This window comes from Pantherophis guttatus, chromosome 11 (genome assembly GCF_059756535.1).
Source record: "Pantherophis guttatus breed Tessera chromosome 11, ASM5975653v1, whole genome shotgun sequence".
Lineage (NCBI taxonomy): Eukaryota > Metazoa > Chordata > Lepidosauria > Squamata > Colubridae > Pantherophis > Pantherophis guttatus.
Window position 1 is genome coordinate 17,390,844 of NC_142073.1, and position 16,633 is coordinate 17,407,476.

Consider the following 16,633-nt stretch of genomic DNA (forward strand, 5'->3'; position numbering starts at 1 on the left):
TGACAGTCCAGTCTCTTCTTGAAAGCTTCCAGTGATGAAGCTCCCACAACTTCCGAAGGCAACTTCTGTTCCATGGGTGGATTGTTCTCACTGTCAGAAAGTTCCTCCTCATTTCTAGGTTGAATCTCTCCTTGGTCAGTTTCCATCCATTATTCCTTGTCTGGCCTTCAGGTGCTTTGGAAAACAACTTGACCCCCTCCTCTCTGTGGCAGCCCCTCAAATGTTGGAACACTGCTATCATGTCTCCCCTGGTCCTTTTCTTCACTAGACTAGCCATGCCCAGTTCATGTAACTGTTCTTCGTATGATTTAGTTTCCAGTCCTCTAATCATCCTGGTTGCTCTCCTCTGCACTTTTTCTAGAGTCTCAGCATCTTTTTAATAGTGTGGTGACCAAAACTGGATGCAGTACTCTAGGTGTGGTCTTATTAGGGCTTTAGAATTTAAGACAATTAAATTGTTTGTGGGAACATAATGATTCCAGGCTAGTTCCTCTCTTGACTCCGCCCTCAGGTTCTGCCTGTCTTCCTACAGCAATCCAAGGTCATGGTTATTATCTTTAAAGGTCTATATGGCACAGAATCAAGCTATTTATGGGCTTGCCTCTCCTTGAAGGCATCGGCCCATCACACTAGATTGGATAGGGTGACTTTTTTGTGATTCCGTGTACCTTATCTTTGCTACACTTAACAAGGCATAAGGAAAGCAAGGAAGACACTTCTAGTCTGTCTTGTTCTGTACTGTTCTGTGCTACACTATATACCTAGATCATCAAGCTTTGTGTGTGTGCTTTAGAAGCTCAGTTCAATATCTTAGCAAGCCACCTGCCTTTCTTTTGTGTTAAAAAAAAAGGAGGAGGGAGAGGGAGGCTGTTTGTGTGTCCCTTTATAGCTGCCATTACATTTTCCATTAAAAAAAAAAGGTTAAGCTTCCTCAGGAAACTGGTAATCACTCTCAAATGGGGAAGCAGCCAACAGATCAGGCTTGATGGACTGCTGTGCAGGGATCTACTCTCAGCTGCCGAAACGCCTCCTTGTCCAATTAAACAAATTACCAAGGAGGACCTCAAGCCAAGGGCAATCCTTGGTAGGTTGCAGCTAAGAGGATGTTTCTGGGAGGGAAGAGGGTGGTAGGACAGGCACTATGCAGGTGGAAACTAATATTAAGGCAGATTTTTCTCTAGGCGTTTACGGAACACAAGGGATTATCTCGTAGAACAGCGGAAGGGAAGTTGGCGAACTAAAATGCTCTGCTGATCACTGACCAATTATGTGCTGTTTATACTGTCCATAACTACTTCCATTTTCAAAAAAGGGGAGTGGGGGAGGGGTTGCATTTATGATCTGGAAGCCCTAGCAAATGGGAGAGCCAGTTTGGTCTAGCGGTGAAGGCACCAGGATGGATATCAGGAGATGGTGAATTCTTGTCCCTCCTTAGGCATGAAAACTGGCTGGGTGACTTTGGGACACTGAGTCCCTCAGCCCAACTCACCTCACAGGATTGTTGTTGTTGTGGGGAAAATGGAGGGGAGGAAGGATTATTACCAGTGGTGGGTTTCAAATTTTTTTTCTACCGGTTCTGTGGGTGTGCTTAGTGGGCGTGGCATGGCTTGGTGGATGTGGCTTGGTGGGTGTGGTAAGGGAAGATTACTGCAAAATCCCCATTTCCTCCCAATCAGCTGGGATTTGGGAGGCAGAGAATAGATGGGGGCGGGGCCAGTCAGAATTTTTACTACTGGTTCTCCGAACTACTCAAAATTTCCGCTACCGGTTCTCCAGAACTGGTCAGAACCTGCTGAAACCCACCTCTGATTATTACGTATGTTTGCCACCTTGACTTATTTATAAAAATCATAAGGATGGGATATAAAAATATCAATATATACATACTGCTTGTTTCTTTCTTCTTTTCCCTATAACATGCATGTATGAAGGGTAGAGGGAACAAAGGCAGAAGCCAAGTTCTAACCTCCCCCTCCATTTTCTTGCTGAGAACACAAATGTAGTTAGGCATTAAGAGATTGTTAAAACTAACAAAAATCCTTTCAAATACTGGTGACGCCCAAGAAATTCAGGAGAAGAACTAGCAGTACCTGGGAGCAGAGCTAAATTAGGGATTAGCCAAGAACCCCCATGTAGCCCCAAAGGAACTAAGTCCAACCTCCCTTGAATTCCATAGACCTTTATCCAATTCCAAGCAGGTGTCAATCCTTAGTTGAGCTGATTCTTGTGCATAGGCTATAAATCAGATTAGTTGGACCTTCACATGTAGACCAATGGTGGGTTGCCCCCGGTTCAGACTGGTTCGCAAGAACCGGTAGTAAAACTGGCGGGAGGCTCCGCCCACTGATCCGGATGTCATCAAAGTTGATCTGCCCATGTGCAGAAGCTTCTGCTCATGTGCAGAAGAGTGTGGGCGTGGGCGCGATGCAAACCAGTAGTAAAAGTAAGTAGAACCCACCCCTGATGTAGACCTGGTCTTTGAAACCCATCTTGGCCCTTCCTATTTTGGCCTTGCCACGCCACTCCCTAAAGTCAGTTTGCTGGCAAGGCACAAAAGGTTGCTCACTCTTGTTAGAACAAGCTATTGTCTGGTATTTAATGCAGGGTTCAAAGTGTGTTAAAAATGAATTAGGGGAACAGATTAATGAAAGAATCCTCACATTGCGGTTTATGTGGTGGATAGAAGTCTCCGTCTCTTCTCCAGAATTTGCACTGGGACTCCTTCCCTTTTCCTCTAAGTAGCCCATCCAACTGCATTTCCATTTGCTATAGAGATCTTCTCCTCTTTGACTTAATGAAGGAGCTTTATAGCGGGTGCGTAATTGACAACTTAGGAGAAACAAACCCATCTTCATACAAAGAATGCCTGACATTGCCTGTTATTTCCTGGCCCTTTCAAGGCTGCCAACAGCTTTGCCTGATTAAAAAGAGCAGAAACCTCTTTCAAATGTAATTGCTTTATAGTACACAACACATAAAGCAGTTCTGAAACTAATAAGCTCCTGACATTTATTATTTGTTAGATTTATATCCCACTTTTTCTTCAAGGAGGTCATCGCACCTAGGTATTGTATTATTTCCATAAAAAAGCTGGCGAGACAAGCTGGACTGAGAAAGGAACTGATCCAGTAGGTTCCATGTCTGAGAAACGATTTCACGATGGATCCCTTCAATCCTAGGCTAACAACTCAATCATTACACTGACAACCCTAACAGAAAGCAAAGAATTACTCTAGGAATTGATACTCTTTGTCTATATCAATACACTTGGGTAAATCAACCAAACATGAACTCTTCCAAACCACCCACATTATCCATGTTTTAAATTTCCCAATTTAATAGGCACAATTCTGAATTTTGGATACCTCTAGTCCTTATCAATATAGCCAAACCTATGGTTTTCCTAGTAGTAATATATGGCGGTGAGAGTTGCACCATAAGTGAGTGCCAAGGAATTGATGCTTTCAAATTGTGGTGTTGAAGAAGACTCTTAAGAACCCCTTGGACTGCAAGGAGATCCTTCGGAGATTGAATTGTAGTATAATTTCAGAGTTTTGCCCTAGCCATTAGCAAGGTCTTCCCCCCCACCTTTTCCACCGATCATCAGGGCCTCAATATTTCATAACCTCTGACATGCCATGGACAATAGGGAGGAAGGAAGGGGGGGGGAAGGGTTCCTTGTAAAACTGACAGCTATTCTTTACTGACCGTTTCCTTGTTTGAAGTCAAGTCATGCTTCCATCACTTTCCCTCCCCAAAAAACAATCGTTAAAGGGGGTAATACACAAAGATAAGAGAGCTGGCCCCTAACTTGGAGCAGAAATGCCAATTCTCATCGCCTTCATTTTTACTAATTGCTGAAGATTCTCTTTTGTTTATTTCTTCTCATGCCCCACACTTCAGCTATTCTGCAACTATCTATTTTCTGCACGTCTGTAGCTTCTTTTTCCATAAAGATGACCAAGAATCTGCTACCTGTAAGCCAGTATCTACAACTATTGCAAGTTATCCATGGAACCATCAGATACAGATACAGACATCACCCTGCCAACAAAAGTGCATATAGTCAAGGCTATGGTTTTATCAGTTGCAATGTATGGCTGTGAAAGTTGGACCATAAGAAAGGCCGAGCGCCAAAGAATTGAGGCCTTTGAACTAAGGAATTGGCTATGGCTAGTCTATTGAAAAGAAGGACTAAGGCTGACATGATAGCAGTGTTCCAATATTTGAGGGGCTGCCACAAAGAAGAGGGGGTAAACTTATTTTCCAAAGCATCAGAAGGCAAGACAAGAAGCAAAGCAATGCATGGAAACTAATCAAGGAAAGAAGCAACCTAGAACTAAGGAGAAATTTCCTAAGTGAGAATTAGTGGAACAGAAGTTGCCTTCAGAAGTTGTGGATGCTCCATTACTGGAGGCTTTTAAGAAGCGACTGGACAGTCGCTTGTCTGGAATGGCATAGTGTCTCCTACTTGAGTAGGGGGTTGGAGTAGAAGATCTCCAAGATCTCTTCCAACTCTGTAATTCTATTCTAGAGAGTTAAGCAAGATGGGAAGTACTGATGGTTTTCTAAAGGACCTTCTAGAGCAGAGGTCTTCAAACTTGGCAGCTTTAAGACTTGTGGACTTCAACTCTCAGAATTCTCCAGCCAGCATAGAGCATAGAGAATTCTGAGAGTTGAAGTCCACAAGTTTTAAAGCTGCCAAGTTTGAAGACCTCTGTTCTAGAGTTTCTAAAGGTGCTACTTTGTCCAATAAAAGAAATCCATCCCAACTGTCTTCAGAAGCAAACGTACATCATTCTTGAAATAGTCTCTGCTTGACAAAGGCTATAGCTCTGAACAAGATCCGGACAGAGCCCGCTTTTATTCCACTAAAAATCTACCCACTTCCACAGATGTGTGTTCATAAACCCCTCCCTGAATCGTCTGTGAGAGAAGGGGTGTTTCTGAAAGTTGTGTACCAAAACAAAAACAGAAAAAAATCTGAGCATTTACATTTTTTGTTTAAAAAAAAAGAAAGGAGTTGACATCACAGGAGTTTTACATAACAAAGACAGCAATCAGAGGAATTTGCATAAAAAATAATTTTGCGGGGGAATTTGCATTTCCAACTACTTATATTAGGAGAAGTTGTCTATAAAAGCTGTGAATAGAAATAGATGCAGGCCTGGTTTTCTTTTCTTCTTACTTTGAATGTTTACATCTCTCTCTCTCCCTCTTTTTTAACTATTTAAAAATACCATGGATCAGACATCCCGACTAATGCAGACAGTCAAAAGAGCAGGTATCTTCCCACTTATGACTCTAACCATGTTGCTTGTATCTTTCAATTTATATTATTTTTATTTGTTTCCTGGTACGATTTGATAGCTTATTAGTAACCTTGACTACCACTAATTATTGTATCTTTTTATCCTTGATGAATGTATTTTATTCTTCTTATGTACACTGAGAGCATATGCACCAAGCCACACTCTGAGCATCAATTACATAAGTACAGGCTTATTACTATCCTGAATGAGCAGAAGACTTGCCTAAAAAAACAGGTCTAATACACTCTTGGACTTGGATATGTATGCTTGTATATTAGCAAAGCAATGAAACTGATCAGAGAAGTTGACAAGAGTTTCAGCAAGTAGGCTGATGGAGGAGGAAATGCTTTTCTCAGCCAACTTTGCTCCTTTGATTGCTTCCTCTACTAAATTAGGCATGAAGGACTCACAGCTTTTACCCTCTTTAGTAGAAAGCCAGTTGTGATCTCCCTGCCTCCAATAATAAAGATATATTTAAATGCCAGAGCAGGAAGAACATACCATATACATAGGGTTCCTCATTATTTTGTTCATTGTTTAGTTTTTAATCTCTTTTTAAAAATAATCAGCTATTTTCCACTTTGGGGGAAGAGACATCAAAATACCTTTCCTAATTTATCTTCCAACTACTATTATCATCAGATGCAAATAACCAGGAGCATTTGTTGAGTTCAGAGCACAGAGGAGATTGTCACTGCTATCTCGAAACAATAATCAGGTCCACTAATGGTCAAAGCTAAATTGGCACTAGGTAATGGTCAATGGAGTTCATCAAGGACTGAGCTTGGGTCTCTTGTGGCAATGCAGTGATTCCAAACTAATGACACCCCACTTTCTAGCTCAGCCTCTCTTCTACAATTATACCTGTATTGCAGGAACCTTTCAACACACGTTTAGCCCTGCTTCAGAATAGCAGCATTCCAGAATAGCAGTAAAGTCAAAAGTCCAAACAGGGACACGGTGGTTGAGTGGCTAAGACACTGAGCTTGTCAATCGAAAGGTTGGCAGTTCAGCGGTTCGAATCCCTAGTGCCGCGTAACGGGGTGAGCTCTTGTTCCTTGTCCCAGCTTCTGCCAACCTAGCAGTTCGAAAGCACATAAAAAATGCAACTGGAAAAATAGGGACCACCTTTGGTGGGAAGGTAACAGCGTTCCATGCGCCTTTGATGTTGAGTCATGCCGGCCACATGACCACGGAGACGTCTTCGGACAGCACTGGCTTTTTGGCTTTGAAATGGAGATAAGCACCGCCCCCTAGAGTCTGGAACGACTAGCACATATGTGTGAGGGGAACCTTTACCTTTTACAAAAGTCCCAAAAGAGTGGGAGATTCAGCTGATCACCGAGTTCCCTTTAAACACACTTGAGCAAAAACACTTGTGCAAAACCAGAGCAATGATTGAAAGATAATTCTGGTCAAAATTCACTTCTTGCCCAAAACAGGGTCATCTTACATTATGGAAAGCAAATGGCCATTCTTTCCCTTCCTATTTGGTGACAATTGGTAGGTGGGCTAACAAAGTCAGGGAAATCCAGTACAGGTAATCCTAGACTTATAACCATAACTGAGCCCAAAATTTCTGTTGCTAAATGAAGATTTGTTTAGTGCATTTTGCTCCATGCTACGACCTTTCTTGCCACACTTGTTAAATGAATCACTGCAGCTGTTCAGTTAGTCCCACGGTTGTTAGGTGAATCTCTCTTCCCCATTGACTTTGCTTGTCAGAAGGTTGCAAAAGGTGACACATGAACTTGGGACACTGCAACTGTCATAAATAGGACTCAGTTGCCAAGTGTCTAAATTTTGATCACATGACCCTGGGGATGCTGCAAAGGTCGTAAGTGTGAAAAACTCATAAGTCACTTTTTTTCAGTGCCATTGTAACTTTGAATGGTCACTAAATGAATTGTTGTAAGTCGAGGACTACCCTGTTTCCCCTGAAAATAAGACATCCCCGTGGTGAAATCTAACATTTGTTACTACTGGTTCTGTGGGCGTGACTTGGTGGTGGTGGGGTAATGTGACTGGGTGGGCGTGGCCAATTTTATTTTTTTTATGTTTAAAACCATTTTTTCTACAACCTCTTTGGCGAAGAGGTTGTAAAGAAATGCTTTCAAAAGGCTCTGACGATCCCAGCTGAGTTGCCTGATCGTCAAAGGCTTTTTTTCTTTTAAATGCCTCTGACGATCCAAGCTGAGTTGCCTGATCTTTAGAGCCATTTAAAAGAAAAAAAGTCTCTGCCGATCAGGCAACTCAGCTTGGATCCTCAGAGGCATTTAAAAGAAATAAAAGGGTTTTTTTTCTTTTAAAAGCCTTTGATGATCCCAGCTGAGCCGCGCGATCATCGGAGGCTTTTTTTTTTTACTTTTAAAAGCATTTTTTCGGCTGAAGAGGTTGTAGAAAAAATGCTTTTAAAAGTAAAAAAAAAAAGCCTCTGATGATTGTGCGGCTCAGCTGGGCATGGGGCGGGGGCAGCGACTTTTGCTACCGGTTCTCTGAACCACCCGCCTCCATCGCTACTAAATCGGGCGATCCGGTCTGAACCGGGAGCATTTCACCCCTGAGACATCCCCTGAATAAGCCCAATCGGGCTTTTGAGCGCAAGCTCTAAAATAAGCCTCCCCCTGAAAATAAGCCCTCCCTGAAAATATTTAAACGCAGAGCTGGAAATCAGGTAAGATGGCAAGAGGAGCCCCGTCTTGCTCCACGCGCCCCAAAATAATAAGACCTCCCTGAAAATAAGGCCAAGCGCTTATTTCGGGGTTCAAAAAAAATATATAAGACAGGGTCTTATTTTCGGGGAAACACGGTACCTGTAATCACATTTCTATTAATTTATCCCAAATTAAAACTGTAAGGACACTGTGGTTTAGATTTGTTACTTAAACGAAAGGAAAGGTCAGCACTGAAACAATGCGAGCCTATTTAGGAATTTTCTCAAGGACTGGAGAAAAACAAAAACCCAACAACTTTCCTGCAATTAAAATGACAAAACCCAAAAACCTTATGTGCAGTCTGGATGTCAGAATAAAAACTGTTTGTTTTTGTCTGGATGTAGGTGATAATAAAGACTGGATTCTTAAAACTCATTAAAACAGACTAGCCATAACATACACTGACTCATTTGGATAAGAAGTTGCTAATTTCAGTAAGAACTTACAAAGGGGTTGTGCTTTGGTTTTTTTTTTTTAAAGGCATCCACTTTTCTCAAAACTTCATTTACTAGATATTGGATTTGTAATCAAGAAAAGAAATGAAGATAATAGGAAGGAATGAGCCTCCCCTGGGGAGATTCCCTCCACAAATTGATTCAATTACATTAAAGAACTTACACACTTACATATAAAGCATAAATAAATCTACACTGCATATATATATTATATTATATACATCTAATGCTGTAATCGCGATGAAGCCAAGTGCGTCTTCTTGGTTCCATTCATTTCTGAAACCCCGCCAACGTCTTGAGTGGATTATCTGAGAAACGGCCGAAGACACCAAGGCTAGCTTTGACATTTCTCTCATCCGTTCCTGTCCCCTTTAGGAATTGAAAAAGAGGAAGCGACAAGGCACCCCCCGATTGGGTGTTTTTGTGACATTATCTAAAAAGCATTCCAACCCCATCTCTCATTTCGTACCAGTAAGCATAATTCAACTACCCTAAGAACCTGCCTAATCAATACATTACAAGTGAAGGGCTTGTATATTGTTTAACTCTATAGTATCTTCCGGGGTAGGGCGATAGGGACACAGAGACAGTTGGAAAAGAAAGCAGATTTGCCAACAAAGTAACGATGCAGACAATGTAAATGGCATGTGGTCATCTTGTGCGTGTTTGTGGGGGGAACAAATCAGGAAAGATGAGGAAAATACAGAGGAAAGTGGAACATTTAAGGAAGCTTTCTGCAAGCGGACTGCAGGGGTGGGGGAAGGAATGGGGATTTTACAGTGTCCTTTCCCTGGAGTGGGGTGGGAATGGAGATTTTGCAGTGTCCTTCCCCTGGAGTGGGGTGGGAATGGAGATTTTGCAGTGTCCTTCCCCCAAGAGTGGGGTGGAAATGGAGATTTTGCAGTGTCCTTCCCTGGAGTAGGGTGGGAATGGAGATTTTGCAGTGTCCTTCCCCTGCCACATCCACCAAGCCACACCCACAGAACCAGTAGTAAAAAAAAATTGGAAGTTCACCACTGGCGGGCTGCCTTCTCAAATCCCAGAATTCCCTAGCCAGCATGGCCAAGGTTGAGAATTCTGGAAGGAATAATTCATATCCAAGGAGGATGAGGGAAAAAAAAAAACCTGTGAGGGAATGCAAGACAAAGAGAAACAAGAACAGGATATAAACATAATGGAACAAAAAAAAAAAAAAAACCAAGCCAATTACAGCTGGCATTTTTCCTTCCCAGCTGTAGCCACACAATGTGCTAAACCATTAAAGACCCAATTAAAGATCTATTTTAACGATATTGATTTTAATTTCTGTTTCTGTTTGTGATTTTGATTTTAATTGTATTGATGCCATTGTTTTGTTTGATGCTCTCTGTGTTGTAAACCAGCACGAGTGTTTTATAAACAAGAAAAGGCAGGGTGTAATTTCAACAATAACAGTTATCGTAAATAGTGACATTCACACAAACTGCCATGCACTGGTTTTTTTTAACTCTGCTTTCATTTTACATGTGTGTCTTAGTAAGTCATGAAAATAGAACTGGTTGGTTAGGTATGCTTCAGAGTTTTTTTTTGCACAAAACCCAGAAAATGGGCCAGTAACTTAAGCAGAGCATTTCTGTGAACAGAAATACTTAAGAGAGGGCTAATTTTTTTTTCTCTACACCAGAAAAGTTTTATTTGAGATTTCTGATGCAAATTTCTTACCAAGTTGTTATTAAAATTGGCACAAAAGATCTTGATCAAACTATTTTTTTATTATGGGAAATATACGGGAGATAATCAAAACATAACTGGGGAGTGATCATTAATTAAATGCACCTATAATTAAATGAAGTCACGTTGACCTTTTGTCTTGGTCAAATCCACTATTTTATTCTCCTGCATATCACTCTGTAACCAAGGGCCTTTGTTATCTTGGAAAAGTTCCCTGCACCTTTATACATTTCTTAACCAATCGCTCCAAGAATGCCTAAATGTTTTTTAATCAAATGTAACCAGGTATCCACCAAGATGCAAAAGATCACAAACAGAAAGCAGAATCTGTTCACAGAAAGGAATTGAGTTGCATCCATAATATGGCATTTTCAGAGAAAATTACCTTTCTCCCTTGGAGACTTGTGAGGGTGTGTGTGGAATCAAAGCAACCATCTTCTCCTCAATTCATGTTGTTCCATGCTATATATATGTGTGTGTGTGTATGTGTGTGTGTTGTGTGCGTGTGTGTGTGTGTGTGTGTATGTATATGTATATGTATATGTCAAGAAAGAGAGAAGTGATGACGTTGGAAATGATGCATTCCAGAAGAAGACAATGGTGAATCAGAAGAACCAGTAGATAAGATATTGATTGTTTCCTAGTAGAATAGAATAGAATAGAATTTTTTATTGGCCAGGTGTGATTGGACACACAAGGAATTTGTCTTGGTGCATATGCTCTCACTGTACATAAAAAGAAAAGATACGCTCATCAAGAATCATAAGGTACAACACTTAATGATAGTCATAGGGTACAAATAAGCAATCAGGAAACAATATCAATATAAATTGTAAGGATACAAGCAACATGCTTTGATTGCTAATTTGTACCCTATGACTATCATTAAGTGTTGTACCTTATGATTCTTGACAAATGTATCTTGTCTTATTATGTACACTGAGAGCATATGAACCAAAGACAAATTCCTTGTGTGTTCAATCACACTTGGTCAATAAAGAATTGTACTGTATTGTGGAAGACCTCCAAGATCCCTTCCAACCTTATTATTCTACGTTCTATGAATCATTTCAAATACTGCAGCCCAGAATACTGTCTGAATGGATACATCCACAGAAATCACCAAGCACTGGCCTTGACTGGAGACGTTGCACTCAGAAAGAATATTGTCCTTTCCAGAATCTCTATTTGCATAGCGCTCCCCCTTCCCTTTCTCACTGCTAACATTAGTGTGACCTTTTCCTGCTAATTGGAAAATCTTCCAGAAATAAAGGCTGTCAAAAAAATGAGAAGTGTCTCCCCTTTAGGTTGCCCAAACGACCTCAGTGGGGGAACCAAGTTCGGAAAATTCCTGCTTCTTCTGCTCACTCGGCAAAATCTTTATTACTTCAGAGAGCCCTGAAAGTTAGTAATGCCCCTCCAGTGCACCAAGAAGTAAATAAATTTCTTCTTATGACCACTTTGGAGAAACACACAACCAGATTTACTCAGCAGGGATAGATACTGGACAAGATAATGAAGAGTGAATAAGAAAATGATAGGAGTTTACAGCCTCTTCTGTCTCTTTAAAGTGTTTTAATCCTTCAGAAACAGGATATCGGATCCATTTCCTTAAAGATACAGTATCCCTTCTGGGACAGGTAATGTTATAAAAAGCCAAGATGTAACATCTATCTCTCAGTATTGATTGGCACTTTAGTGTGATAAAGAGGACTGGACCTGAAGGGGAAACAAACAGGAGGTAGGAAAGTAATTCAGGACTATTCCTGAAAAATTGCAAAGAGAGGCCTTTGTTATAGCAGGACACTTTTCTAAACTACTTCAAATTTACCACACAAAGTATTGCTAATGCACAAATTTGGGGGCCTACTGTCCAGCTGATGCCTAAACGAGCCTCTTTCAGCTTTCAATGTCCATCTACCTCCCACTCTCCGTCTACCTCATAAATGCCATGTTTATTGGGAATTCTAAAGCTTTCTATATTAAGATAGCTTGAATGCACCAGATTAAAAAAAATACGGTCAAATTCCGAAAGATAACAAGGATGGAATCTAAGATATGGAGGCAGATTCAGGTGGAGATATTTATCAACCCAGGATGGAGAAGATCCACATCCCATGATGACCACCCCCAGTTAAATAGTTTCAGGAGAAAGCGATGGTGCATTGCCTTCCTCAGTTCAGTTAGAACCACGGATAATCAATCTGCTATCCTCTAGATCAGTGGTTCTCAACCTTCCTAATGCCGCGACCCTTTAATACAGTTCCTCATGTTGTGGTGACCCCCAACCATAAAATTATTCCTAAAACCATTGAAAATATGTGTTTTCCGATGGTCTTTGGCGACCCCTGTGAAAGGGTCGGTCAACCCCCAAAGGGGTCGCGACCCACAGGTTGAGAACCACTGCTCTAGATTTTGTGAATTATGGCAAATAGCAAAAGTTGTGGGAGTTACGTATCTATTTATAAAAATCCTTAAGAAATATTAGTTTGTCTATTCTATTCTATTCTATTCTATTCTATTCTATTCTATTCTATTCTATTCTATTCTATTCTATTCTATTCTATTCTATTGGTTGTTTATAGCTCAGATTTGACAGTCAAAGTTACATAGATGGAAGAAACATACAGTAACCTAATATTATGCCACAACTAAGTTTATCTGATTTTTACTGGTACCATAAATTGAACCGAAGAATTTCTCCGTACAACACATGTACCCACCCTTTGCAGGATCATGGATCCCGCATGGATTTTTTGCAGAGGACAGCAAAATAGGGCCACTGTTTTCTCACCTCTGTTTTATCCAATACACTAATGGGACTTATTTCTGACTAGATAACCATAAAGTTGATCAGTAAGTTTCTGCTGAGTGAATTGATAGAGCCCTGTGAGATCACAGAATGCTGAATGATGTCCAATTTAGTATTTCTGCCTATCTCCAATAAGCAATAAATATTGTTCAGTTCTTGTGGTCATCATAAGCTTACTAAGTCTCTATGGCAATGGCTGTTTCCACCCTCCACCTCCAAAGCTGGCCTTTTCCTGACTACCTTGATAAAATTCAATGATTCAGAGTCAAACTTGAGTCGTAAATAATTCAAAACAACAGATGGCTTGATTGCTGTGTAACTGTAATGATCAAAGCGGTTGTCGAATTAAACAAAAAAAAAATTCATTGTCTGTTCATTGCACGAAGGTTGGTGGGCTAAACAATTAAACCTGTATAAATTTCCATAAGAGAGAAACTGATGAAAGTCCAAAGAGAGAAAACATAGTAGAAAAATAGGGACCACCTTTGGTGGGAAGGTAACAGTGTTCCATGCGCCTTTGGCTTTTAGTCATGCCGGCCACATGACCACGGAGACGTCTTCGGACAGTGCTGGGTCTTTGGCTTTGAAACAGAGATGAGCACCGCCCTCTAGAGTCAGGAACGACTAGCACCTATGTGCAAGGGGAACCTTTACCTTTTTACCAGAAGAGGTTTAGTGCAAATGATTTGCCAAGGCCCTCCTTTCTTTCTCAAACTGATAATATGAAATATCAATTGGAAGTTTGAAATGATCCAGTTTTGAATTGGATCCAACTTCAAAGGAAAGAAAAGTTTCCAGTCTGATTCTGAACCAGGACATGAAAAGTTTAAAAAGTAACTCAGCATAAGCCTGGTCAACCAGTTCAATTTCAATTCAAATGGGAACATTCTGGATAGGACATTACTTAGCACAGTACATAACTTGCATAGTACAAGGATAGCAGCGTAGTTTTAACCACTGTAAATAAATGTCAGCAATAATATTCAATGCATTTCTATTGAATTTCACACTGATATATTGCCCTCATTCTGTATACCAATGAAATGTTCCTTGTCACTTTATTGCAGTGTAAATACCTAGGTGATTATACCCAGCTGACTTATATCCGGGCTGTAAAACTCCCCATGACCCCTAGGTGGCAGCAAAGGATTAGGTGACTTTGTATTTCTTTCCTGCCATCTAGTGGTTCTCTGAGGTCCTTCTGGTCCTCAGTCCAGAAATGATGAGCCTAGATTTATCCAGAAACCGTGTTGTATTTTGGTGGAATCATGCTGTTTTGGTGTATTGCAGAAATTAGCATGCAATACCTGCTGATCCTCGCTAAGACTTCAGAGGATAATTAGAACTGCAGAAAAAACAATTACTACCAACCTGCCTTCCATTGAGGAACTGTATCAGATGTATCTACAAACTGACAGTTGAGATTGACTGAAAGGAGGGTTTATCTTTGCCTTCTTTCTAATCCTTTTGTCTGAATTGCCTCCAAATGCCAATATTTATGAAACTGGGCTATTAACATCACTCTTTTCCATAAAAAAAAACAAAAAAACCTCAGTTGAGTGCTGATAGGTCTGCAAAAAATTTTTTGACATGCTGACAAATAAGACATGAGTACTGTTTGAGTGACTCACAAGATTTGTTGAAATACAAAACTATTAACAAATATTTTTAGCTCTCCCTCCCATTTCCTGTAATACAGTACGTATCTTTTAGGCCAATGCCATGGCTGGTTTAAATACCGCATCAAATATTGCTAGAAAGAAGCAAGTATCTGCTCTAGGAGTTGTAAAGTGCCATCAAAAATATCTGCAGAACCTCGAGACAGGGGAAAAAAATGTCTAAAATCAATATGAAATTGTCAAATCTTTAGAAACATCAATTCCACAAGATTTCAGGCAAAACAACAATGCCAAAATTGAGCAAGATTTCAATATATATATTTTTTTTGAAAAAACTGAAACTAACATTTCTGAGCAGCAACACTCAGAAAATGTCTGTCAAAATCTGCAAGACAAGAGGGCCAATGTTGTGATTCAAAATCTAAGCCCCATCCTTACCATACATGTCATCTTGCAGGTTTTGACAACTTCCTTCCTTGCAGATCCCTTTATTCTTGCGCAAGATCATTCGAGACCTTGACAATAGAGATTCCACAAAAATCTGTCACGATTTGGACCATTTTAAAATGGACTCGGTCATCGTGCAAAAGTCTTGATAATCCGCCTAAGAAGCGAGCTGCATTTCTGAACAAAAGAAGCATCCCTTGTAATAAAAGATCAGTTCTGCATTGAGGTGAGAAAACCTAACCTGATCGCATGTGTCATTTGCTTGTTTTTCATCCAGATTTCTGCTTCCTATTTATTGCCCGGTAAATATCCCCTTGCTGCTTCTTTTTGATGCTAGAAGAGTTAATGAAGCAGTTATACACCATCTTCCCTGCGTTTGCCAGTCAGAAGGGTGACATCAGCAAATACATGTCCCTTTCCAGAAGCGCTAATTGTTATTTAAAAACAACAACAACAACGATCCAGGGCAAGAGCCCCCACATGTTTGGGATCCATCAAAATGATTGATGGCCACGTTTTCCAGCGAGCCCTGATGCAACACCAGTTGAAGAGTTAAAGGTGTCTTTGAAAATCAAACCTTCGGTGGGTGATAAATGACAGTCTTTAACAAATGTTCGGAATTCTGGCGCGTTTTGAAAGTGCTGCAACTTGAAAATGAGTTCTGCCGAGGGATGTAAGTTCTTTCCTGTGGACATTGGCTGAACACCTTAATTGGCTGAAAAGCTGAAGGCTGCTTTGCGAACCCAGAGTTATGAACTCTAGTAATTCGCATGAAGTTTTTAAAGCAGGGGCTGGCCGTTTTTTCTTTCTTTCTTTGATTTATCTCTACGAGCCCATAAGGTGATGAGATGATATTCTGAAGAATGGAAGGTCTTTACCTAACTGTGATTTTTTGGGTGGTGGGGTGGTGGTGGTGGGAGAGTCATGGGTTGGAAGGGGTTAATAAGCTCAACAGGACTGCTTTTAGAACTCAATCTGTAAAATAAAGAGACAGAAAAGCATGCTGCAAATCAGCATTGTGCCTTTGAATGCCAATTGTGTGGTCTCTGGAGGGTGAAACATTAATAAACGGGCTAAAGGTAAAGGTAAAGGTTCCCCTCGCACATATGTGCTAGTTGTTCCCGACTCTAAGGGGCGGTGCTCATCTCTGTTTCAAAGCCGAAGAGCCAGTGCTGTCTGAAGACGTCTCCGTGGTCATGTGGCCGGCATGACTAAACGGCAAAGGCGCACGGAACGCTGTTACCTTCCCACCAAAGGTGGTCCCTATTTTTCTACTTGCATTTTTTACGTGCTGTCAAACTGCTAGATTGGCAGAAGCTGGGACAAGTAACGGGAGCTCACCCCGTTACGTGGCACTAGGGATTCGAACCGCTGAACTGCCGACCTTTTGATCAACAAGCTCAGCGTCTTAGCCATTGAGCCACCACATCCCTTTAGTATAGGAGCTACATGTAATCAAAGAGTATTACTCAGTTCCATTCTACTAATTGCCGTAGGAAAAGTGGATATATTGCATTGTCTACAACGTCTTTAACTTCTCCCAGTGAAATTCTTGATTCATTGT

General features: G+C 40.8%; 1 protein-coding gene across 1 annotated transcript in view; it reads right to left on the reverse strand.

The window, feature by feature from the left end:
- Positions 1–16,633, reverse strand: part of MAF (MAF bZIP transcription factor) — a 276,973-nt gene that overhangs the window by 78,891 nt on the left and 181,449 nt on the right. The window lies entirely within an intron of this gene.